Source organism: Scyliorhinus torazame, chromosome 10, assembly GCF_047496885.1.
Source record: "Scyliorhinus torazame isolate Kashiwa2021f chromosome 10, sScyTor2.1, whole genome shotgun sequence".
Taxonomy (NCBI): domain Eukaryota; kingdom Metazoa; phylum Chordata; class Chondrichthyes; order Carcharhiniformes; family Scyliorhinidae; genus Scyliorhinus; species Scyliorhinus torazame.
The window spans coordinates 20196978-20222139 of record NC_092716.1 but is presented as its reverse complement, the minus strand read 5'-3'; the positions used below and the strand labels follow the sequence as shown (position 1 = coordinate 20222139).

The window sequence follows — 25162 nt, the reverse complement described above, 5'->3', positions numbered from 1 at the left end:
CCAGTTCCACTGCTACAAAGCAAAGGATTTCTACACGTCGCCAAATGTACTTTCAGCCCCCTCGATTGAAAAATCCATCACTCTTCCTACTTCAGTTCTATTCTCAGCAGTTGCTCCGGAATAAAGGGGTATTGCCTGACTGAGCATATTGTGTATGGCTTGGGTGGTAAGGGTGACCTGGCATAACGTGTTGCAATGGTGGTTTCCAGTAAGCAAGTAGGTGTATTGGAACAGGAATTACATTGGGTCTCTCTTGTCATCAAAACTAAATGGAATTACACCTACCGATAAAATAAGATCATACAAAATTGTATAATATTGCCGTTTACCTCACGTAGAGGAATTCAAAGGGAACTAAATTAACAATGGAGCATGTAATCTCAGAGATTTAAAACATATTTAATTCCCTGTGAACTGAAGACTTGTCAATTCCAGCATCGTTAGATTGCAACATTAAATTTGAGTTGTTATTTTGCAATTGTTTAGTTATGACAGAGTTTGTGTTTCTGTGAGCAGCCTTGTGGGGATTGAAGAGGTGTTCACGGCACACCTGCCTTGCCCCCACTTTAATGAATGCTTCCTTTCCTCCAGGTGCCCTTTCTGAGATTGGGATCTTGCCATGCAGGCTGAAAATAAGTGTGTTGCTTTGTTTCATTGGAGTCCTCCAGAGTTTTCCTATTAATCTATTTATTCCCTCAAACTCAGATGTTGGCCACTGGCCGATGCGTTGCCATTTAGTTGAATTGTACACAACCACATCGACAGGTTGCATCACAACAGGTCTGTCCTCTGCCATGTGTGTTTCACAGCGAATGCGGCACTTCCTTACCATGGAAGCAGGTCATTGCGAACTGGATGATTTTTCCTTTCTGCTCGGTTGTTAGCTATGGCCTTCGCCCTTGAAAATATGCACGTGGCCAACATATTAAGGCAAGCGGATCTCTGGCTTTTAGAAACATTTTAAATTGCAAATTGGGATAATAGCATCCCTGCAAATGATGGGCAGGAAACTAAAAGATGTGTGACCTCTTGAAAAATGGGCCATAGATACTGGTCCTACCAGTATGAAAGTTTAAATAAATGGAAGTCCTTTGTTCTTCTCGCACTATTCCAGTAAATCTCCTCTATACCCCTGCCATTTTCCCCTCCTCAGTTGCCGGTTAGAATACTATATTCAATGTTATTAATGATAATTAGTTAACAATACACTGCTGAAAAAATTCACACTTAAGCAAACAAAATTTGGATTTGAATGATGCCTTTAACTGATCAGTACTATCACACAAATAATATACCTATTAGCTACATCACCCTAGCTCAAAACTTTTTAAAAATAAATTTAGAGTACCCAATTCATTTTTTCCAATTAAGGGGCAATTTAGTGTGACCAATCCACCTAGCCTGCACATCTTTGGGTTGTGGGGGCGAAACCCACGCAAACATGGGGAGAAAGTGCAAACTCCACACGGACAGTGACCCAGAGCCGGGATCGAACCTGGGACCTCGGCGCTGTGAGGCAGCAGGGCTAACCCACTGCGCCACCGTGCTGCCTGACCTTAGCTCAAAACTGACACTGGCCAGCCACAGGCTGTTGTGTTCTTTGTTTTTGTTCTTTCAGGATGGTGAAGGTTGTAGTGTTAACAAAGAACACCAAACTGTGTTTGAAAAACAAAGCTAATTTATTACACTACACTGAATTAGATTCAAACATATCATTAAGGAATTAGTTAAGTAAAGATTACACTACACACCTACACTATTAACTATGCTATTAGTTCTTCAACTATCTCACAACTACTCCACCTTGCTCCCTTCCACTCTCTCCATCTATCTTCCAGAAGTCCAGGAGACATGTGATATTTGTATGGTTGCTCTACAGCACCATCTAGTGACTAAAGTAGTACCATTACATTAACCCTTTATATGCTTTACAATATCCACATCTTGTGGCACAGGCCAGGTGTGTGTAGATGCGTTGAGTAACCAGGATTGGGAATCTCAGCAGATTTTGCAATGGGATGCCGAGAATCTCCAGGATCCTACCATTGCACTTTGCTGAAATACCGATGATAGTACAGGAAACACCACAGGACCATACAATGATATTGTAACTAGTTGCCACTGGATTTGCTTCAGCCCACCAAGTTCAGCCAGGCACATGGTTATTTCCAATCGCTATTTGACTTGCTTGTCGAATTATGGTGACTACTGCTTCATATTCATGCATTTTCTTGTCGCTTAGAAAGGAAGGTGTTATTGATTTTGCTAAAAGAGAGGAAATAGCAGCACAAACTCAGATCTGGGTTATTATTATCGGGATGCTCACTGGCCAGGACCTTCAGAGGTAAAGGCAGTGAAAATCAAACTCAGCACTAACTGCTGCCTCAGCGCCAAGTACAGTTCAATTCCGCAGTGGCTCCAAGAGCTGAGAGGAATTTTTAGCTCCGAAACCAGATTTTATAAAAAATAATCTTGTGCTGACATTTGCCATCAGCCATTCTGTGACAGCATACTCCACCATTTTAGTTCTGAACGTGGCATTGTAATATTGTGACAGCATTGCTACAGTTCTTTTTCTCGATAAGACTGTTTATACTTGAGTCTTGCACGCCAGTGGAGAAACTTCCTTTTGTGTCCGATTATTCCAACCATCTCTCATTCGATCTCCACGTTGGCTGTTTTTTTTGTTGTTGCAAATTTTTATACTGGGGAATTTCTGTGAAGCATCAATGAACAAATCACAAAATATTGGTTTCAGGGCAGCTTTTTAAAAAAAAATACGCCTTCACCAAGCGTTATCAACTTTTAACATCCTTTTGTTCTGCATTTTTTTTTTAAAAATGAACATTCAAATGGTGAAAACAAATGGCGTCATGAGACAGAACTGCTGTCGAACCTTCTGGGCCAGATGATGTGAGAGAGATAAATTAACATAGTGTACACAATTGAAAAAGGACGATTACTGAAGCATCCTGGGTTTCATATGTACATCACTGGAGATGCTAATTCAGCTGCTCATGCTGTTAGGGGTCAATAACTCTTCCCTTTTTGTCATAGACACTCAAAAGTATGTGGAGAAAAGCAAAAAAAAAAATAGGGCGAGGAGCCTTATATTTGTACTTAATTTGACTGATTACAGCAATGCACTCCTTCGCAGTTGGGGAAAGATGCAATGAGTAAAACAGAAGGGAATGCAAATAAGGAAGTAGCGATTTGGTGATTCAACTTTTTCACTATTTTAAGTCATTTGTAAAGTTGTACTGATTGTGAGGTCCCTTTGAAATGAAAATGGGGGAGCATGTAGCTAAAATTGTTAAAGTGAGCAAGGAATTATGGTTTGTATCATAAAAATAATTGTGACTATATGTTGCAGAAGAATGTGTTTGGTGGTGTCATTAAGAAAATTATACTGTATTATTTTTCTTCTCATCGAATAATTAAGCTTAAAAAGTCTAAAATCATTTTCGTTTTTCCTATTCCCCTCCCATCCTATGTATTTGCTATTAGCTGTGCTTACTTTAAATTCCGGTATCTGTCCTAATCATAAGCTGAATATATTTGGATTGTATATTTATAGCCCCAGAATTATTGAATGTGTTTTTTATGACATTACTACCAGAGAATTGCTAAAAATGTTCCACATGTAAAAATAACCTGGGTAGTCAGATTACAGTATTGATTGTTGAAAAATGACCCTGCATAATTCTTCAGAGGCAAAATGGCCCATGTGGTTTATCACATTAATCTTTTTAAAAGAAAAATTGCTGTTGGTGCTGCTGCTGTTCCCATGCAGACAACCTAAAGCCAATTAAATTTGAATAAAATACTTGGTGATATTTGTTAACCACATCTCATCTGGGTAGTGGAAAATGCTAAATATTAGGAAGAATGCAAAAAAAAGTGTTTGTAATCATTCCAAACATCACAACATTTTATTCATTAGATTGCAAAAAGCCCTCGATGGGCCACTGAGTGTTCAGATGCTGCGTATAAACTGATTTTTTTTTCTTGAATGTGTTATAGTTTCATTGCTTCTTGAACTATGTTAAGCTAATTTACAAATAATGTATTAGATTGAACCTGGCAAAGCAAAGAATAATTGATGAAAGCATGTACAAGTTATATCAGAGATACTCGAGTGGAAGATGCTCCTAATCTGCATATTGACTTTTTTTCTGCCTTTATCTTAAAAATCTGCATAAGCTTGACAGAGTGTGTATTAAATACTGGAGTTCTTGAATTTATATTCATAGAAATTTATTTTCAATTGATGCATTTTTCTAGGAATAAAATTCATGACTTATTTCCATCCCCCCCTGCCACCTTATTTGAAGGGCTTAATTTCTAGAAATTATGATCCATTCTGTTTGATTCACATGCTCGTCAGGAGTTGGGCAGAGATCAGATCAGCTCGCGTTACTGACGAGCATTGACCGAAGATGTGTGGTCTTTCCATTGAACATATGTAAGTAACAGTGTTCTTAACCCATTCAGGACTGAAAGACATTTGCTTTTCCCAAAGAATATAGAATACGCACCTTGTCACGTTTGCCACTTTCCAAGCAGGGAAGATTCCTGTGTTACCGCCGTTTACCACGTGATGTTCTCCAACAGAGAGGGACAGTGCCAAGGCAATGTGCAAGCACAGTTCTTTTTCTGGTTCTTTTCTCTAGCTTTGGGCCATCCTCAGTTGCTGATTCTTACTGAAGGTTCGGTTCAGTAGGGCACCAACAACTCCCCAGTCAGGTGGGGTTACGGGGATAGGGTGGAGGTGTGGGCTTGGGGGGGGGGGGGGTTGCTCTTTCGAAGGGCCGGTGTAGAACCGATGGGCTGAATGGCCTCCTTCTGCACTGTAAATTCTATGATTCCATGATTCTATGATTCTAATTCCATCATTTGCACGGCAGTTTCAGTGTCACCAGTGATGGGGGCAGGGTGCGGGAGTTGTGGTTGATGGGTATTGTTGTAAAGAGAGGGCCTGGCCCCAGTGTTCACATGCCTCTCTTCAAAGGTCAATAGAACAGTTTACCTGTCTTCTTTCCTTCCCTTCCTCCATAGCCCAGGGATGCTGAGGCCTGTTGTAGTCCCTCCAACTACTGGATTTCTAAAATTATGATAATCTGGATAGATTTTCCATGCGTATGACGAAATACGTTCATCTGATGGTGTAAATGAAATCTAAAAAGTGGGAATTGTGGTGCAGTTCCCTTAGATCGCAAGCTTGCTTAGTTATGGAACAATGGTTTTTGTTGATTTTTAAAATTTTAATTCAGTTGTAAAGTAGTTTAGATCATGCCAAAGTCTACATTTGTTGATATTAAAATTAATAGATTTAATTGACCTGAGAAAAAATAGCTAAAAATGATACATATTGGGCAGCACGGTGGCGCAATGATCAGCATTGCTGGCTCACGGCGCCGAGGTCCCAAGTTTCATCCCGGCTCTGGGTCACTGTCCGTGTGGAGTTTGCACATTCTCCTCGTGTTTGCGTAGGTTTCGTCCCCACAACCCAAAGATGTGCAGGGTAGGTGGATTGGCCACACTAAATTGCCCCTTAATTGGAAAAAATGAATTGGGCACTCTAAAAATTTTTTTTAATGATACATATTGAATAACAGGCAGCACAGATCCATTGTGGCTTCGTCACTAGGGAATTAATCCACTTGTGAATGCGTTTATCAATCGTGAGTTAGTGAATTAACATGTTCCCATTTATCTGTCCACATTGCTCACTTTCTTTGATTAAACCGTCGTTGGTGAAAAACAGAACTGTGGAAATCTCCTCGGAGTAGGAGCCCAAAATATACATACTTGACCTGCTGTTGCACAAAAGACTTGGATGCATCCTCCATAAACTGAATCCCAGAATATTTCATTGTTTACCATTGTAAGCAACACCGTCTGGCTCCTTTTTCAGTGTTTGGAAATCCCTGCCTGTTTCCCCTTCTATTCCCTCAATTATATCCTGTAAAAGGTAGCAAGCGTGCATATCCTTTTATTAATTTAGCTGTTAAAATGTAGAATCAAAGGTCTTTTAGTGTTACAATTTGATCCAGTGGTTCAAAAGCCTGCAGTTGTATAATGAATACATGCAGACTGCTTGAAGAGGCATTCTGAGCGGGATTCTCGGAGCCCCGCACCGGGCCGGGGAATTGGCCCAATCGCGCCACGCCGCCCCGACGCCGGCACCGATTCTCCGCGGAGATGGGCTGAGCGGAAACGGCAGAGACCCGCCGCCGCCGTCCACACCTGCTCGCAGCCGGTGGGAACTCTGTGCGCAGGGTCGGGGGCAGCCTGTGCCGGCAAGGGGGGGGGGGGGGCGGGGAGGACGCTCCTTCACCGGGGGGGGCCTCCGATGGGGTCTGGCCCGCGGTCAGGGCCCACCAATTGGCGGGCCAGCTTCTCCAGCCCCAGCCCTTTTTTGTTACGCAGCCGGCCATGTTGCGTCGGGGCCGGCGCGTTGAGGAAGTCCCCCGCGCATGCGCGGGTTGGCGCGGCGGCCAATTGGCGTCGGGAAGGGAGGCTGAAGCAGCGTGAACTGCTCCAGTGCTGTGCTGGCCCTCTGTGGGGGCCAAAATCGGTAATGCCCGCGCCCGTTTCTCGCCATCGTGAAACACGACGGCGTTCACGACGGCGCAGACACTCTGCCTCCATTTCAGAGAATCCCACCCCTTATCTCTGTAAGTGGTGTAAACAACTGTAACCCTTAATAGCAGCTAAAAAGAAACAGGCCACGAATACACTGCATCTGTGCTCCTGAGAAAGATAAAGTTGTAAAGATACAATGAGCCAAGCTGCAGAAACCTGCCTAGTACTCTATCTCCGTGCTGGGTTAAAAAATTCCACCTTTGTGATGTCTGCTTAATATCCAGCTATGATTGGTATCGCCATAAATAAATGATGTTGATACAGGTGCATATTAATTTATTACTGCTTGTTATCACGACTTTAAGATGGCAAAATATATCTTCCAACAGTCTCGTCATCGGTATGTCTTCAGTTAATCCACTAAAAGGCGAATTTTATTTATCTCTCCCTCCCCTTTCTTGTACATCTTTCAACAGCACCTTAAAATGCTGCCCCCTCCTCCTGAACATCCCTCCCCAGCGACGTACCATCGCTTGATTCAGTCAATGTTTAATGTCCAGCCACTTTGACAGTTTAGCCTACCCCGCCCCACAATGAGATATGGGAGAGAGTATCTTGCTCCCTTTGGGAAAAAGGAGTCTGATCCTGGATTATCAACGCCTCGATCAGGAGCCACCAAGTGAGGCTCAATGAGCGTGAAACCACCCCATTCGCATTTTCGTCACCGCCATTATAACACAATTATGACGCAGATTTGGTTTTTGAAATCTTATTGTTTGAATAATTGTGGCTGCATCAAGAAAACTGAACGTGTACACATGCTTTTACAGTGCTGGGGTCTATGGCAGGTTAATTGAAAACATGTAGAATTAGCAGAGACTATTTATTAGTAATGGATATATATGGATGGTTGAACTGCAGAATGTATAAGATGCGCCACTACTATCCACTCTCAAGTTGATTATCAACTCTGTAGAAATATGGAGAGAGGGGCCTGCTGAAAATAATATGTTGCTGGCCTCCCCTATTTTCTTCTCTCATTTATCTTTCTGACATGGCCATTCTCCTCACCGATGCCTACTTTGCCTAACAAGATATTTGCTCTAAGTAACATACGTCTTCACAAACACTGCCAGTGCCGTTTGTTGTTATTTCCGGAGAAGCAGTGCATTAACCCCCTTTGACGATGCACGCACCACTAAGTTTACAGTGAATAGCTCAACTTAGTCAAAGAAAGACGGTGCATTGCACTGGGATGGGGGTGCAATCCAGTTTGCAATCTATGCAGCCTTTGGTAGATTTTGCGAAGTTAGCGGAAATTCTTTAAATTCAAATCAAACGTTGTAGACTTGTCTCAAAATTCCTCACATCCCATTCAGCTTGTGGGTCTTTGAGAACTAATACTCCTGTAAAAGGTTTAATGCTCGGGAGTTTTAGACTGAGAAATAAAACACAATAAGCTGCTGAATCAATAATGTTTACATTGTGCCCCTTTAAACGTATTATCATACTGGAGGCATCAAGGTTACTGTGTGAAGTGCAGTGGATTAAGTGCAGCATGCAGTTCCCCCATTTGGGTGTCACTGGATACATTGGCCGATACAATATTGTGCCTTGTGCTTCAACTGGCATCTTTTGTAACTGACCTCGAGTGGATGTGCTTGTTGTTGTTTGACTGTTCAGTCTAAGGTTTTGTTTCTCCCTGTGGCATTTCTTTGTTGTCAAATGCAGGTATTTCAACAACAACAGTTCACATTTTTATAATGCCTCGGTGTTCCACTTATAGTGTGCTAGCCAGAGGCAGGAGGATTATTGTCAATGGTGCCTGACATGCTTGATTTTACCGTCATCCTGTAATTCCAATATGTGACGTCTGGATACCACCAATAAGGCATCTTGTTGTTTAACAACTTTACCATTTGCTCGTTTATGGTACTATGTTTGGATTTTATGGAGTTTGTTGCAGTGGGGCAGTCTTTGTGTTGGAATTCTTGCTGATATGTGTGAGTGCTGAACTTGTCCAATGTTCTGTTAGTTAACGGTTAATGGTAGAATCCAGTTCACCACGCCACAAGGGACTGGCCGCAGGCTAACGTTCCAGGCAAACCCAGGAACCGTCTTTACCTGCATAGGTGTGAGGGCAGACACATGCTGCCCTGCGAAGGCCACCCTGTCCTGTCAGAAATGGCGGCTTGGCCACAGGAACCATGTCACTGGAAAAATCCAGCCCGTAATGTCTGAAGTGAATGGAGTAGGTACTCCTAAGCCATGGGTCGCAACCCCCGATGGGGTCGCCGGATGTTTATTTGGGGCCACGGGTTCTGAGGCAGCATTGGCGACTGTCGAGCGGTGACTCAGATGGGGCAGTCCCGCCTACCACTCTCAGTTTGGGGCTGCACAAATTCCTGAGCAGTAAAATGTGGTTCCCAGTGAGAAAAAGCCCAAAAGGAATATACATACTGAATAGGGAGGCTGATTAAGCTTGGAGTGCAGGCTGGCATTCCTGAGATTTGAAACAGAATCTTTGACAAACATATGTCTCCTGTCTATGATGATGTCTTGGTGTTGGTAAATTAACTTCAGCTGTGGCAACGAGCCCACCTCACTAAACTACTTACTGGTCTGGTTACTTATTGGTGATATTGTGCCTCTCATCTTCAATTAAATAGCAAATTGAATTGTCGTTTTGGGAGCGAGACTCAGTGTCATATGGATAACTGGACCAGGGTGAGGGTGGGTAGCTGATAATTCCTGACCTGCGAGGACGAACGCCATCTCGAGGCTGGCAGCTGGCCGAGGTCAGGTTAGTTTTAATTGATTTACTTTTGGGAGACGTCACTGGAAACTTTTCTCAGGAGATTAAATAAATTGGGTGGAAAACATGATGGGACTGATTGTGAATGCGTCGTGGAAGGAGCAGGTACGATGGGCCAGATGGACCTTTCTGTTCCCTGTCAACTCAGCAATCTCTCTTGCATGAAGAACACGGAGAGTGAAAGAAATTGCAAGGGCAAGCTCATCTGAGACTGGAAGATAGGCATTAGCTCTGTCCTGTTGACTAAAAAATTGCTCCAGTTAGTTAATTGGAATGATCCACTAATCTATCCTGTTCACATTTTTCATCAAACCTGATCCACGGTATATAATTGCAAGCTATTGATTAACCTTAAAATGCTACTTAATTTCACACTGTGTATACATGAAAGAAGAAATCATAGCATGTAATTTTTGCCTAATAAGGCTGTAATTGTACTGTCAGTCCCCTGAGGGTAGAGATGACATTACCATATGGTTGTGTGTGTACCCAGGTGCTTCATGCATCTCTTTCATAGGTCACTATCCTTTATGGAATTCTGTCACAACCATAACAATGGTTCGACTTTGCTCACTAACCGTTCATCACATTGCACTTTGCTACTAACATACGGTACTCTGGGTTAATGGGACAGGAGTTCATGCTTGCAGTTCTCCATGTGCCAATATCAGGTGCATCATTGGGGGGTCAGGCAAGGACTCCTAAAATAGAACACAGGGGGCGGGATTCTCCCAACGGGAGTCTAAGTGCCGACGCCAGAGTAAAAACCGGAGTGTTTTACGTCGGCGTCCGTTCCCAGACCCCTATTCTGGGGCCTCCGTGGGGCTGGCAGGGGCGTGGCACGATTTGCGGGGGCGCAGCATCGGACCAGCTCAATCCTGCGCATGCGAAGTTGGGCCGCGCCATCCTGCGCATGCGCTGGGAACTTCTTACGTGCGCCGGCCCCGACCCAACATGGGGGTGGTGGTCAGGGGCCGGCCGCGCCGGTAAGTAGTCCCGGGGTGGGGGAGAGGCCGGCCCGCTGATCGCTGGGCCCCGATCACGGGCCAGACCCCATCGGAGGCCCCCCCCCCCCGCTGGTGAAGGAGCCCCCCCTTCTATCTCCACAGGCCGCCCCCCCCCCCCCCCCCCCCCCGAGTGTTCCCGCAGAGTTCCCGCCGGCAGCGACCAGGGGTGAACGGCGCCGGCGGGACTCTGTCGTGTCGGAGCGGCAGCTCAGCTCATCCGGGCCGGAGAATCGGCGGCCCCGGCGATTCCTGCGGCCGGCGCCGTGCCAAACACGCTGGCGCAAGCGGCGCCGATTCTCCGCACCTCGGAGTATCGCACGCCGGTGTCGGGGCACCGTGGCGCGGTTGCTCTGATTCTCCGGTGCGGGGCTTGGAGAATCGCCCCCAGGATATGCCACACATCTCTAGCTCCCCTTACTGTTATTTCAAGCAGTGGATCGATACCATATTCATGGCATTATTGCATAAAAGGAGGGAAAACAACAAAAATAAAATCTCGCCCTAAACTCACTCTTTTGGGCGGCATGGTGGCACAGTGGTTAGCACTACTGCCTCACGGCACCAGGGACCCGGGTTCAATTCCGGCCTCGGGAGACTGTGTGGAGTTTGCACTTTCTCCCCGTGGCTGGGTGAACATAGAACATCACAGCGCAGTACAGGCTCTTAGGCCCTCGATGTTGCGCGACCTGTGAAACCACTCAAAAGCCCATCTACACTATTCCCTTATCGTCCATATATCTATCCAATTACCATTTGAATGCCCTTAGTGTTGACGAGTCCACTACTGTTGCAGGCAGTGCATTCCACGCCCTTACTACTCTCTGAGTAAAGAACCTACCTCTGACATCTGTCTTATATCTATCTCCCCTCAATTTAAAACTATGCCCCCTCGTGCTAGACATCACCATCCGAGGAAAAAGGCTCTCACTGTCCACCCTATCCAATACTCTGATCATCTTGTATGCCTCAATGAAGTCACCTCTTAACCTTCTTCTCTCTAACGAAAACAGCCTCAAGTCCCTCAGCCTTTCCTCATAAGATCTTCCCTCCATACCAGGCAATATTCTGGTAAATCTCCTCTGCACCCTTTCCAATGCTTCCACATCCTTCCTATAATGCGGCGACCAGAATTGCACGCAATACTCCAAATGCGGCCGCAGCAGAGTTTTGTACAGCTGCAACATGACCTCATAGCTCCGAAACTCAATCCCTCTACCAATAAAAGCTAACACACCATACGCCTTCTTAACAACCCTCTCAACCTAGGTGGCAACTTTCAGGGATCTATGTACATGGACACCGAGATCTCTCTGCTCATCCACATTGCCAAGAATCTTACCATTAGCCCAGTACTCTGTCTTCCTGTTATTCCTTCCAAAATGAATCATCTCACACTTTTCTGCATTAAACTCCATTTGCCACCTCTCAGCCCTATGTCCGTCTGTAACTTGTAACATCCTTCCGCACTGTCCACAACTCCACCGACTTTAGTGTCATCGGCAAATTTACTCACCCATCCTTCTACGCCCTCCTCCAGGTCATTTATATAAATGACAAACAGGAATGGCCCCAAAACAGATGCTTGTGGTACACCACTAGTAACTGGACTCTAGTCTGTACATTTCCCATCAACCACCACCCTTTGTCTTCTTCCAGCTAGCCAATTACTGATCTAAACTGCTAAATCTCCCTGAATCCCATGCCTCCGTATTTTCTGCAGTAGCCTAGCGTGGGGAACCTTATCAAACGCTTTACTGAAATCCATATACACCACATCAACTGCTTTACCCTCACCCACCTGTTTGGTCACCTTCTCAAAGAACTCAATAAGGTTTGTGAGGCACGACCTACCCTTCACAAAACCGTGCTGACTATCTCTAATCAAATTATTCCTTTTCAGATGATTATACACCCTATCTCTTATAAACCTTTCCAAGATTTTGCCCACAACAGAAGTAAGGCTCACTGGTCTATAGTTACCGGGGTTGTCTCTACTCCCCTTCTTGAACAAGGGGACAACATTTGCGAAACTCCAGTCTTCTGGCACTATTCCTGTAGACAAAGATGACTTAAAGATCAAAGCCAAAGGCTCAGCAATCTCCTCCCTAGCTTCCCAGAGAAACCGAGGATAAATTCCATCCGGCCCAGGGGATATATCTATTTTCACACTTTCCAGAATTGCTAACACCTCCTCCTTATGAACCTCAAGCCCTTCTAGTCTAGTAGCCTGAATCTCAGCATTCTCCTCGACAACATTGTCTTTTTCCTGTGTGAATACTGACGAAAAATATTCATTTAGCACCTCTCCTATCTCCTCGGACTCCAAGCACAACTGTGCTTGACTGGCCCTACTCTTACCCTAGTCATTCTTTTATTCTTGACACATCTATATAAAGCTTTAGGGTTATCCTTGATCCTACCTGCCAAAGACTTCTCATGTCCCCTCCTGGCTCTTCTTAGCTCTCTCTTTAGGTCCTTCCTAGCTAACTTGTAACTCTCGAACGTCCTAACTGAACCTTCATGTCTCATATTTACATAAGCCTCCTTCTTCCTCTTAACAAGTGTTTCGACTGCTTTAGTAAACCACGGTTCCCTTGCTCGACCACTTCCTCCCTGCCTGACAGGTACATACTTATCAAGGACACGCAGTAGCTGTTCCTTGAACAAGCTCCACATTTCCATTGTGCCCATCCCCTGCAGTTTTCCGATGCATCCTAAGTCTTGCCTCATCGCATCATAATTGCCTCTCCCCCAGATATAACTCTTGCCCTGCGGCATATACCTATCCCGTTCCATCACTAAAGTAAACGTAATCGAATTGTGGTCACTCTCACCAAAATGCTCACCTACCTCCAAATCTAACACCTGTCCTGGTTCATTACCCAGTACCAAATCCAATATGGCCTCACCTCTCGGCCTATCTACATACTGTGTCAGGAAACCCTCCTGCACACATTGGACAAAAATGGACCAATCTAAAGTACTCGGACTATAGCGTTTCCAGTCAATATTTGGAAAGTTAAAGTCCCCCATAACAACTACCCTGTTGCTTTCGCTCCTCTCCAGAATCATCTTTGCAATCCTTTCCTCTACATCTCTGGAACTTTTCGGAGGCCTATAGAAAACACCTAACAGGATGATCTCTCCTTTCCTGTTTATAACCTCAGCCCATACTCCCTCAGTAGACGAGTTATCATCAAACGTCCTTACTGCCACCGTAATACTGTCCTTGACTAACAATGCCACCCCTCCCCCTCTTTCACCACCTTCCCTGAGCTTACTGAAATATCTAAACCCAGGCACCTGCAACAACCATTCCTGTCCCTGCTCTATCCATGTCTCCGAAATGGCCACAACATCGAAGTCCCAGGTACCAACCCATGCTGCAAGTTCACCCACCTTATTCCGGATGCTCCTGGCATTGAAGACACACTTTAAACCACCTTCCTGCCTGCCGGTACACTCCTGCAAATTTGAAACCTTACTCATGACCTCACTACTCTCAACCTCCTGTATACTGGAGCTACAATTCAGGTTCCCAAGCCCCTGCTGAACTAGTTTAAACCCTCCCGAAGAGCATTAGCAAATTTCCCCCCCCCAGGATATTGGTACTCCTCTGGTCCAGATGTAGACCATCACGTTTGTAGAGGTCCCACCGACCCCAGAATGAGCACCAATTATCCAGAAATCTGAAACCCTCCCTCCTGCACCATCCCTGTAGCCACGTGTTCAACTCCTCTCTCTCCATATTCCTCGTCTCGCTATCATGTGGCACGGGTAACACCCAGAGATAATAACTCTGTTTGTCCTAGATCTAAGTTTCCACCCTAGCTCCCTGAATTCCTGCCTTACATCCCTATCCCTTTTCCTACCTATGTCGTTGGTAGGTATGTGGACCATGACTTGGGGCTGCTCCCCCGCCCCCTTAAGGATCCCGAAAACACGATCCGAGACATCACGCACCCTGGCACCTGGGAGGCAACACACCAACCACGAGTCTTTCTCGTTCCCACAGAATCTCCTATCTATCCCCCTAACTATGGAGTCTCCAATGACTAATGCTCTCCTCCTCTCCCCCCTTCCCTTCTGAGAAACAGGGACAGACTCTGTGCCAGAGACCTGTACCCCATGGCTTACCCCTGGTAAGTCCCCCCCCCCCCAACAGTATCCAAAGCGGTATACTTGTTACTAAGGGGAAAGACCACAGGGGATCCCTGTACTGACTGCCTCCTCCCAGCCCCTCTTATCCTCACCTATCTATCTTTATTCTTCGGAGTAACTACATCCCTGAAGCTTCTATCTATGACCACCTCTGCCTCCCGAATGATCCGAAGTTCATCCAGCTCCAGCTTCAGTTCCCTAACGTGGTTTCTGAGGAGCTGGAGATGGGTGCACTTCCCACAGATGAAATCAGCAGGGACACTGACGGCGTCCCTCACCTCAAACATTCTGCAGGAGGAACATTGCACTACCTTCCCTGCCATCCCCTCTAGATAAAAAAAGAAAGAGCTTACCTGTTATTCACTCCCCTTTTCAGCAAGCACTCACTCAGCAACCTCTGCGGCCCGCACGATAACACCTGAGGGAAAATAAAACTACTTACCAGTCACCAGCCAATCCCTGACCTGCAGGCTGTGACAAAGAACAACAAAGAACAAAGAAATGTACAGCACAGGAACAGGCCCTTCGTCCCTCCAAGCCCGTGCCGGCCATGCTGCCCGACTAAACTACAATCTTCTACACTTCCTGGGTCCGTATCCCTCTATTCCCATCCTATTCATGTATTTGTCAAGATGCCCCTTAAATGTTACTATCGTCCCTGCTTCCACCACCTCCTCCGGTAGCGAGTTCCAGGCACACACTACCCTCTGCGTAAAAAACTTGCCTCGTACATCTACTCTAAACCGTGCCCCTCTCACCTTAAACCTATGCCCCCTAGTAATTGAACCCTCTACCCTGGGGAAAAGCCTCTGACTATCCACTCTGTCTATGCCCCTCATAATTTTCTATACCTCTATCAGGTCTCCCCTCAACCTCCTTCGTTCCAGTGAGAACAAACCGAGTTTATTCAACCGCTCCTCATAGCTAATGCCCTCCATACCAGGCAACATTCTGGTAAATCTCTTCTGCACCCTCTCTAAAGCCTCCACATCCTTCTGGTAGTGTTGCGACCAGAATTGAACACTATACTCCAAGTGTGGCCTAACTAAGGTTCTATACAGCTGCAACATAGAATCATAGAAGTTTACAGCATGGAAACAGGCCAATGAAGGCAAGCATGCCGTATGCCTTCTTGACTACCTTCTCCACCTGTGTTGCCCCTTTCAATGACCTGTGGACTTGTACTCCTAGATCTCTTTGACTTTCAATACTCTTGAGGGTTCTACCATTCACTGTATATTCCCTACCATTAAACCTTCCAAAATGCATTACCTCACATTTGTCCGGAGTAAACTCCATCTGCCATCTCTCCGCCCAAGTCTCCAAACAATCTAAATCCTGCTGTATCCTCTGACAGTCCTCATCGTTATCCGCAATTCCACCAACCTTTGTGTCGTCTGCAAACTTACTAATCAGACCAGTTACATTTTCCTCCAAATCATTTATATATACTACAAAGAGCAAAAGTCCCAGCACTGATCCCTGTGGAACACCACTGGTCACAGCCCTCCAATTAGAAAAGCATCCTTCCATTGCTACTCTCTGCCTTCTATGGCCTAGCCAGTTCTGTATCCACCTTGCCAGCTCACCCCTGATCCCGTGTGACTTCACCTTTTGTACTAGTCTACCATGAGGGACCTTGTCAAAGGCCCCACTGAAGTCCATATAGACAACATCCACTGCCCTACCTGCATCAATCATCTTAGTGACCTCCTCAAAAAACTCTATCAAGTTAGTGAGACACGACCTTCCCTTCACGGTTCAACTGCTTTCTACTTCTACCTCGAGCCTTCCTCTTGATCTTTACAGCGGTTGGTTTTTTTTTGGTTAGAGGAGGGGGGTAGGGAGGGAAACACTGAAGAAGTGTTTCGGGTTTAAGTGTCATTTGACAACAGCTCCTCCACAAACCACCTTCAAGTTAGGGTGACCACAACGGAGGTATGCAAATTTGCCCTGCAACAGCCAATCAGCAGCTCCACTCTACTGCCCTCTGCTGGATGCTTGTCTTCACTTGAACAGCTGGGGTCTCTTGCTCAGGTACACTTTCAGTTAGGGTGACCACAACAGAGGTATGCAAATTTCCCCCGCAACAGCCAATCAGCAGCTCTGCTCTACTGCCCTCTGCGTGGGTTTGAAGGCTGGCCCGGGATAGCGAGTAAATCGTGAGAGAGGTTCTCACCAGTGGCCTGGACCAATATTTATCCTGCAATCAGCGTCACCAAAAATTAGTAATCTGGTCATTTTCATGGTGCTGATTGTGGGAGCTTACTCTGCAGAAAATTAGCAATGACAGTGGGCGCGATCTAATGGCTGCACAGACACGGCGCGCGACTTGGCCGGTTTCTCACGAGATTTACCTGGCCCGCCAGGTCTCGTGAGATCTAACGGGATGTTGCAATCCAGGATCCGTATTTGACAAATTTGCACATTAAAGCGAGCAGCTAGTCTCACTTTAATATGCACTCGGTGGATCTATCCAAGGCGTTGGGATCTAATTCCCAGCTGACACCCCTGGTGAGTACCGTTTAGCACTGGTCTCAACGAACGGGAACCAGGCGGAACGGCACTTGCAGGGGTCTTCCAGGGGATCGGGAGTCCCTGGGTGGCTGGGTTCTGGGCAGGGTGGTATCCTGGCACCTGCAATGCTACCTGGGCAGCCAGGTGGCACTGCCAGCCTGTCAGGGGCACTGCCTCAGGGTGTCAGGCTGGCAATGCCAATGTGCCTGGGTAGCATTTTGCCCATGCTGGGGATTAGGCCCAGGGGTGCCCTGTCCTTATTAGGAGAGGTGTGGGGCCTCAATGACCCCTGTATGGGGGGGGGGGGGATCTCGAGATGTAAAAGTGGCGCCCTGATCTCTTCCTGCACTGAATAGCGGAGCTCCTCAGTGTAGGAAATGAGACTAAGTGCGGACTCAGTGGGGTGTTCCCTGCTGAGGCCCCAAAATAAAGCAGAGTCCCATTAGACAACGTGGTCTTTCTCGGCACTGCGAGCGAAGGGAAACACCCAGCTAAACGCACTCAACACAGGACTCTGTTTCATTTCAATTAGATCGCCGTGACTTCTCCTTCAGGTACCATACCCTAATAAAGCATTGGTGACTGCGGACTTCCATTGGATTTATCCATGCTTACGCTTTCAAAGTTCTGCAGTGGGTTGCCGCTGTCGTCCGCACTTTGGCTGACCAGGAAATGCTCCCGTTCTTTACCGCCTGCTATCAGACGTATTGGAGGGATTGACAGGCCGATAATCAACCTCCCGTGGGCAGCAGGTCCTAAAGTGGGACATGAACCCCGAACTTCTAGCCCAGAGGTGGGGACGCTACCCACAGCGCCACCAGTGTTCCCATGCCTTGACAGCACTTTAAATGAATGTACTTAATTGGCTTTAATCCTGAGATTGTGAAAGGCCGCATGTGAGTACAAGTCTTTTGCCATCTCCTGTTGATAAGGAAATGGTTGGCACACCATCCCGCAAGGCACACTGTGACCGGGAAATCAATAGTACGGCCAGTCGATACTGTGCCTTTATCACTCTGTTATTACCACACAACGTTCACTTGCAATCATTCTCTAAAATAATTTTTTCAAAGGTAATTGGGACATCGAGGCTATTTGTCATCCGTTTCAGCCTTATTTGTAGGATTTTTTTTAATATAAGTACTTTAACAAAGTATTCTGAATTTAATATTAATGTTCAGTATGGAGTGTTAATAATGAATAGCTACTCTCATAAAAACGGCTTTGACCCTTAAAATCTACCACTATTTTAATGATTAAAAACCCAATGATAAATATTACATTATAGGAATTTATAACAATCATCTTCTAGAAATTTACTTAGTGATTTTTTTTCCCCCTTTCCTTATCTTAAATCTGTGTGGGTGTCTGGAACAGGGTTAGCTGACTAAAATTATATATAGCAGGAGGAGATCAGAACAAGTGTTCTGTTAAGAGATAAGCCTCTATTCATTTCTCCATTGTTAAGCCATTTGTACTGGGGGATGAGTGCAGTTTGCTCGCTTGATGCAGTAAACTATACAATATCTATTAGATTACAGTCACAGTGCTGGATTTAGAAATGAGATTTTGAAGGCTTTGTAATTTTGTAAATGTGTCGTTATTCCTTTAGCCACTGATGTGATAACATTGAAAAATAACTACTGCAAACACAATGGCGTGCTGTGTTCTTTCCCCCCACACACAGTGCAATTTTGGAGTAAATCAGCCAGTAATAGATGCAGTTTTGAATCCCATGCTGTGGTAAAATGTAGGAGATATGTTGCATTTTGAAATTAATTTAATCAGTAATGTGCTATTTTCATTTACTTTAGAAACTTTGTCTCGGCCAACAGTTACTAAATAAAATTTTGGTTACATGACATCCCATATTGTATTTGACAAAGGGGACAAGTGCATTAGAATAAAATTCCACGGTGATCCTTCACTCTGTCAGCCATGAATATTTTATTGCCTAATGAATCATCTTTTTAAAATGAAGTTTCTTGTTGTAGTATCACTGACGTTTTAAACAAAAAGCCTGCCCTCTTTGAGATCAGAACTCTGGAACATGCTGATTCATATGAAATTACTTGAAAGGTGGTAACACAGGATTGATGTACCATCAGGTATGCTTTACTGGTGTGAGTCACTGGTATTTAATCAATAACAATATGATTATACCCATGCGGCAATTATAAATTATTTAAAGCAGTATCCATAGGTTACTGACTTGGTGCCTTTAAATTAAATTCTCTGTCAATAATTGATGCAAAGAATTAATCTGAGAACACCTTCTGATGCAAGAACTTTTTGTTTGTGGCAATGCGTATTGAATTACTGTCTGTCACAAGGTGCTGCCCTCATCTCCCTGTCTCTTTCCCACACACTTTAGCTTTTGCCAAAATACTCTTGATGTCTTTATGAAGAGAAAGAATGCAGTGTTGTTGTGGAGGAGTCAAAACCAGCAAAAGGATTTTGTATTAGTTCTTGTGCCTGGAGTTTCCTCCACAGTCAGTCTCATTTCAGTGAATGCCTGATAAATGAGGAAATGGATAAAGTTGAGAAAGATTCTATGACTTAAATAGAAAATTACCCCCCCCACACACACACCCCTGTTCTTGTGCTGTTGCCTTTTTGGCCTATGTGAATGCAGTTAAGCAAAGTATCATTCGGGTTTAATGGAGAACTGTGGCGTCTGTGAAAAAAATTCTGAACCGGAAGAATTGACTGCAATTTGTATGAAAAAATTCATTGAGCTTCAGTGGCTCCGTACACTTTTGTTATGGAGCGTTAGATGTGGAGTCACCATGCAAAGTGTTCCAATCTCCGCCACTGCCTTCTTAATGGAGGGAACCCTGATGTGGACTGGCATATTCTCATGTGGAAGATAATCCAAAGGATCAGATAGGCAGGGCCACTCTGATCTGCCTACTGGCAGCAGTTTGCACAGCACTCTTGACAAATGCCTGTGAAGGTGCTTAGCAGTGGAGTGATGAGAAACATAGGCAGAAAAATAGTTGTAATGCATTATTGGAGCATATAAGAGGTAGGGAAATGCAAAGATAATTGGCGGAATTCTTCGTCCCTGAGACTATGTGTTGACGGCGGGGCAGGATTCGTGGAATTCTACGTCAGCAAAACTGGCGTCGCACCTGGGCCAATTCAGTGACCGTTGAGAGGCTAACACCAGCACCACGTGGAACACAATCGATTCCAATGAGAAACGGTGCCGGATTCACAATTGACACTGAGGAGGCTGACAAGCTGCAGCCGCACATACAAACTTCACTCCCCACACACATCATCCCAGCCAACAAGATGGCACAGAATCACAGAATACTACTACTGTGCATAAGTGGTCCTTCGGCCCATCGAGTCTACACTGGCGCATGAAAGGCCCTGACCTGCCCACCTAATCCCATTTGGCCCATAGCCTTGAACGTCATTGCATGCCTCGTACTCATCCAGATACTTTTTAAAAGATGTGAGGCAAGCCTCCCCGACAGGCAGTGCATTCCAGACCGTCACCACTATCTGGGTAAAAACCTTTTCCTCAAATCCCCCCAAAACCTCCCACCCTTCACTTTGAACTTGTGTCCCCTCGTAGATGACTTTCAACTCAGGGGAACAGCTGCTCGCTATCCACCCTGTCCATGCCCCTCATAATCTTGTACACCTCGATCAGGTCATCCCTCAGTCTTCTCTGCTCCAGAGAAAACAACCGAAACCTATCCAACATCTCTTTATAACTTAAATGTTCCATCCTAGGCAACATTCTGATGAATCTTCTCTGCACCCTCTCCAGTGCAATTACATCTTTCTTATAATGTGGTAGCCAGAATTGCACACAGTACTCCAGCTGGACCTCACCAAAGTTCTATACAGCTCCATCATGACCTCCCTGCTTTTGTAATCCATATCCCAATTGATAAAGGCGAGTGTCCAATATGCCTTTTTCACCAACCTATTAACCTGCCTTTCTGCCTTCAGAGCACACCCATCCCATTGATGGGTCGGCTGGGATCAGAGAAGGGGAGAGTGGGTGGCTTGGGGAGACACCCATACGACCCGTGGTGCTATGTTCACCGTTGGGCAGTCAGTGATGTGCGCGGCTGCATGGCTGCCTTGCAGGTTGCGGCAATGGTGTTCCATGCTCGTCCACCCCGACCCGACTGCCCACTGCCTGGCTCCGCCCCCCAGCCATGGCAGACGCCTCCCCGTCCAGCGGCACAGCTGTCAGCACACTATAGAGATGTTTGACACTTTCTGTACCCTCTCTCTCCCCCTCAGCAGCCACGGCGCATGTTCCACGATTTTTAAAAGAACAACTGTTACAAGGGGGCATAACTATAAGGTTTGGGATGGGAGATATAGGAGGGATGTCCGAGGTAGGTTCTTCACTCAGAGAGTGGTTAGGGTGTGGAATGGACTGCCTGCTGTGATAATGGAGTCGGACACTTTAGGAACTTTCAAGCGGTTATTGGATAGGCACATGGAGCACACCAGAATGACCTGGGCGTGGGATAGCTTGATCTTGGTTTCGGACAAAGCTCGGCACAACATCGAGGGCCAAAGGGCCTGTTCTGTGCTGTACTGTTCTATAAGTGAACCTCGCCATCGGGAATCTGCCCCAGTGGAGGCAGACAATCGGAAAATACTGGGTCAGACCCGCTAATGATATGCCAACGCCGTACGTTTACTGTGCGTGCGGAGTGGAACGCATTGGCGCTGCAGTCGAGGCACCGGAGAATTATGGTTTGGCATTAAACCAGCGCCCGCCACGGCATCAAGACCGATTCTCTGCCCAATCTCCGGCTCCAGCCGAAGGAGAATCCCGCCCAATGTATTTGGTCCCATTTGTTTTACCACAGATTACTCCTTGGTGTGACCCACTGCTCCGGGTAATCTCAAGATGCTTCAGAGTAAGGTTGTTTTGGGATCAGTAACTTCAATACGATACAATTATCTCCCATTTCCTGGCCATTGCCCTGTAGCTGTTTGTGTGAACTTGCTGTATACTTATAAACTTTAATCACATGTGGTTTCCTTCAGGCCCATGAGATGTAAGGAGCCTGAGTCTGTCCAACCCAGCAGATTCATCTGCCACCAGCTCTGATGACTACACTTCACGAGAACTTGATTGCTCGTAAAATACTTTGGGGTGTCCTGTGTGAGGTGAAAGGTGATGGTGATGTGTTCCAGTTCAATCAGGGAGTCTGAGTAATGGTGGACACATCCACATTTACTGGCACAAATACATAAGAACTGGGGTCAGGAGTAGGCCATCTGGCCCTTCGAGCCTGCTCCGCCATTCAATGAGATCATGGCTGATCTTTTGTGGACTCAGCTCCACTTTCCCGCCCGAACACCGGAAACCTATGTTGTGGTCTGGAGTTATGGATAGCGATGATAGAGGATCCAACGTTCTTTCCATCGCGAGGCTGACCAGGAACCTCTCCTGCTCTTACCGCATGTCATTGGAGGGTGTTGGAAGGATTTGAAGATTAATAATCAACCTTTTTGACTGCATTATGAACTCACCATCCTTGGTCATCAAGACCATGAGTGGGTGTTGTGATGGGTGAATAGGCTTTAGTTCCAGATAGAATACAGTCAATTGAGAAATGAGGGAAGGTAGACTAATTCAATCAAAATGAGACTATATTTTAAATTAATAAATTTTAGCTTTCCCTTGAACTGATCATTTGTGTTCCAGGTTTCACCTGATGAGAATTGTTCCCCACAATGTAATACAGTGGCTTTTTAAGGCACTCTGTGAATCTAATTACACATTTTGTGGTTTATATTTCAAAATAGGGTCAAAACCCTGGAACACCTCTCTAACAGCTCTTTGGACATACCTACGCCACAGGGACTGCAATGGTTCAAGAAGGCGAGTCACCACCATCTTCTCAAGGGCAATTAGGGATGGGTAATAAAAATGCTGGTCTAGCCAGCAATGCCCACATCCCATGAAGTATATATTTTTTATTGTTTGGAAGATGTTGCCCTTTTTCGCCAAAAAAAAAGTACTAAAAGTCAACCATTTTGTTATTCAAGACAAACCCTCTCTTGATACTGACCAATGCTGTGCATTACTCTGTACCTCGGAAAGGTCTGTTCTTGGCCTTTGACCTGTGCTGCTTTTAAGATCTACTGTTTCTTTTCATAAGTTTGAAGAACCCAATTCACTTTTTTCCAACTAAGGGGCAATTTAGCGTGACCAATACACCTACCCCGTACATCTTTGGGTTGTCGGGGTGCGACCCACCCAGACACGGGGAGAATGTGCAAACTCCACACAGACAGTGACCCAGGGCCGGGATCGAACCCGGGTCCTCGGCGCTGTTACACAGCAGTGCTAACAAGATGTTCCACTGTGCCGCCCCAGATGTCCACTGGTTAGTCCAAGTTAAATAGCCAATTGTATGTTGCTCTTGCATATAATTTTCCTCTCTTTCTAATAGAGCATTTGTCCTCCCTCACCAATTTCGGGAAATTAGCACCCAGGAAACCTCAGCAGTGGAAAGATTTCCTTGTGTCCCCTGTTTGTGCGGCTTATAAGTGAATAACATCCTCAAGCTAACAAGCTATTCACTTGAAAAGATCCAACTGTAGTTGACATAAAATATGATACTACTAAAAAGAAACAATTTACTTAAGATCAGTCGGTCTAAGAAGCAATATTGCCCCATAATTTTGCAGTCTAGCTTCTCAAAACTTACTGTAAAATCAATTGCTATTACTGGCAATTACTCATTTTACTATCTTTGTGCAGTTGGATTCGGGACATTTACACTTTGTTGCTGGTGAAAATGTTGTATATCATAAAAATACCATAAAAAGACCTTTAAATGATGAGACGTTATAAACTAGCTGTTTTCAAATAGATTGAAATGAAAAAAATGAAAATCGCTTATTGTCACAAGTAGGCTTCAAATGAAATTACTGTGAAAAGCCCCTCGTCGCCACATTCCGCCGTCTGTTCGGGGCTGCACCCAAATCGGGGATTGAGCCATCCTGAATAAAGATTATAAACAGATAAACTGCTGGATGACACTGAAAAAGGTTAGAAACAAGTAATAACGGGTGTGTGTCTGTGCTGCACCAGGGAATTGTGGATAAGCAGCATGAGATCACAGGTTAAATCCCTTCCGTCAGCCACGCTTTCCTCTTGTTGGCACAGCACAGGTGGTGTCCATTATTAGAGTTCGATCTCTCGTTCATCTGCTGTTCGAGTCACCACCTTGTTTTCTCCAGCCTTTTTCTGTTTCCTAAAGTCACCGTTCATATCCCAGTAGCATAGCAACTCAAGGCTTTCTGGTCTCCATTTCATGAGAGAGTGTGATGAATGGTTACTGCACCTTTAATGTAATGATCCCTTTAAGACCGGGTTTGGAACCCTGGGGGACTCCGCCTCCAGCTCCACCCCCCAGGGAGCCTTATATAAGGTAATGTCCAGTGGGCAGTGTGCAATGAGCACACTTCTCGGTAGCTGACTGGTTCTCTGCTAATTAAAGCCTTTGTATTACCAATCATCTCTCTCGAGTTGTAATTGAGGGTATCTCAGAGAGGCAGGGCAATGTGCAAAAATCAAGATTTACTGAGAGTGATACCAAAGAGGCCTTAACTACCGAGAAAGATTGAACCTGTGTCTGCGTGGGCCATGACCCAAAGATGTGCCGGGTAGGTGGATTGGCCAGGCTAAATTGCCCCTCAATTGGAAACAAAAGAATTGGGCAGTTTAAATTTATAAAACAAAGAGAGAAAGATTGTGCAGCCTGGAAAAGAGAAGGCTGAGGGGGTGATCTGTTACAGGCTTTAAGATTATGAATTGTTTTGAGAGGGTTGACATGGACAAGACTGGAATTCTCCAGCCTTTCGCTGGCAGCGGGATGTTCTGATCCCGGCGGCGTGGGTGGTTTCAATGGGAACTCCCAGTGACAGCGGCAGGAGCAGAGAATCCCGCCACAAGAGAATGGCGCAGCCAAGTTCTCCTCGCTAGCAGCAGTAGTGAGTGGACCCGCAACAAAGAACCCAGCCCAAGATGTTTCTGCTTGCAGGCGAGACCTGTACTGGGGGCCTTAAATAT

At 45.5% G+C, this 25162-nt stretch overlaps 1 protein-coding gene and 2 long non-coding RNA genes across 4 annotated transcripts in view; 2 read left to right on the top strand and 1 right to left on the bottom strand.

Annotated features, from left to right (window-relative positions):
- Positions 1-25162, top strand: part of wwox (WW domain containing oxidoreductase) — a 1140899-nt gene that overhangs the window by 806840 nt on the left and 308897 nt on the right. The gene's annotated exons all lie outside the window — the stretch shown is intronic.
- The window catches only part of LOC140430384 (uncharacterized), a 119575-nt gene that overhangs the window by 29358 nt on the left and 65055 nt on the right, over positions 1-25162 (bottom strand). The window lies entirely within an intron of this gene.
- On the top strand, positions 17789-23901 carry LOC140384803 (uncharacterized). The gene is made up of 3 exons (XR_011933140.1): positions 17789-17984; positions 19083-19196; positions 22888-23901. It is a non-coding gene; the product is annotated as an uncharacterized lncRNA (long non-coding RNA).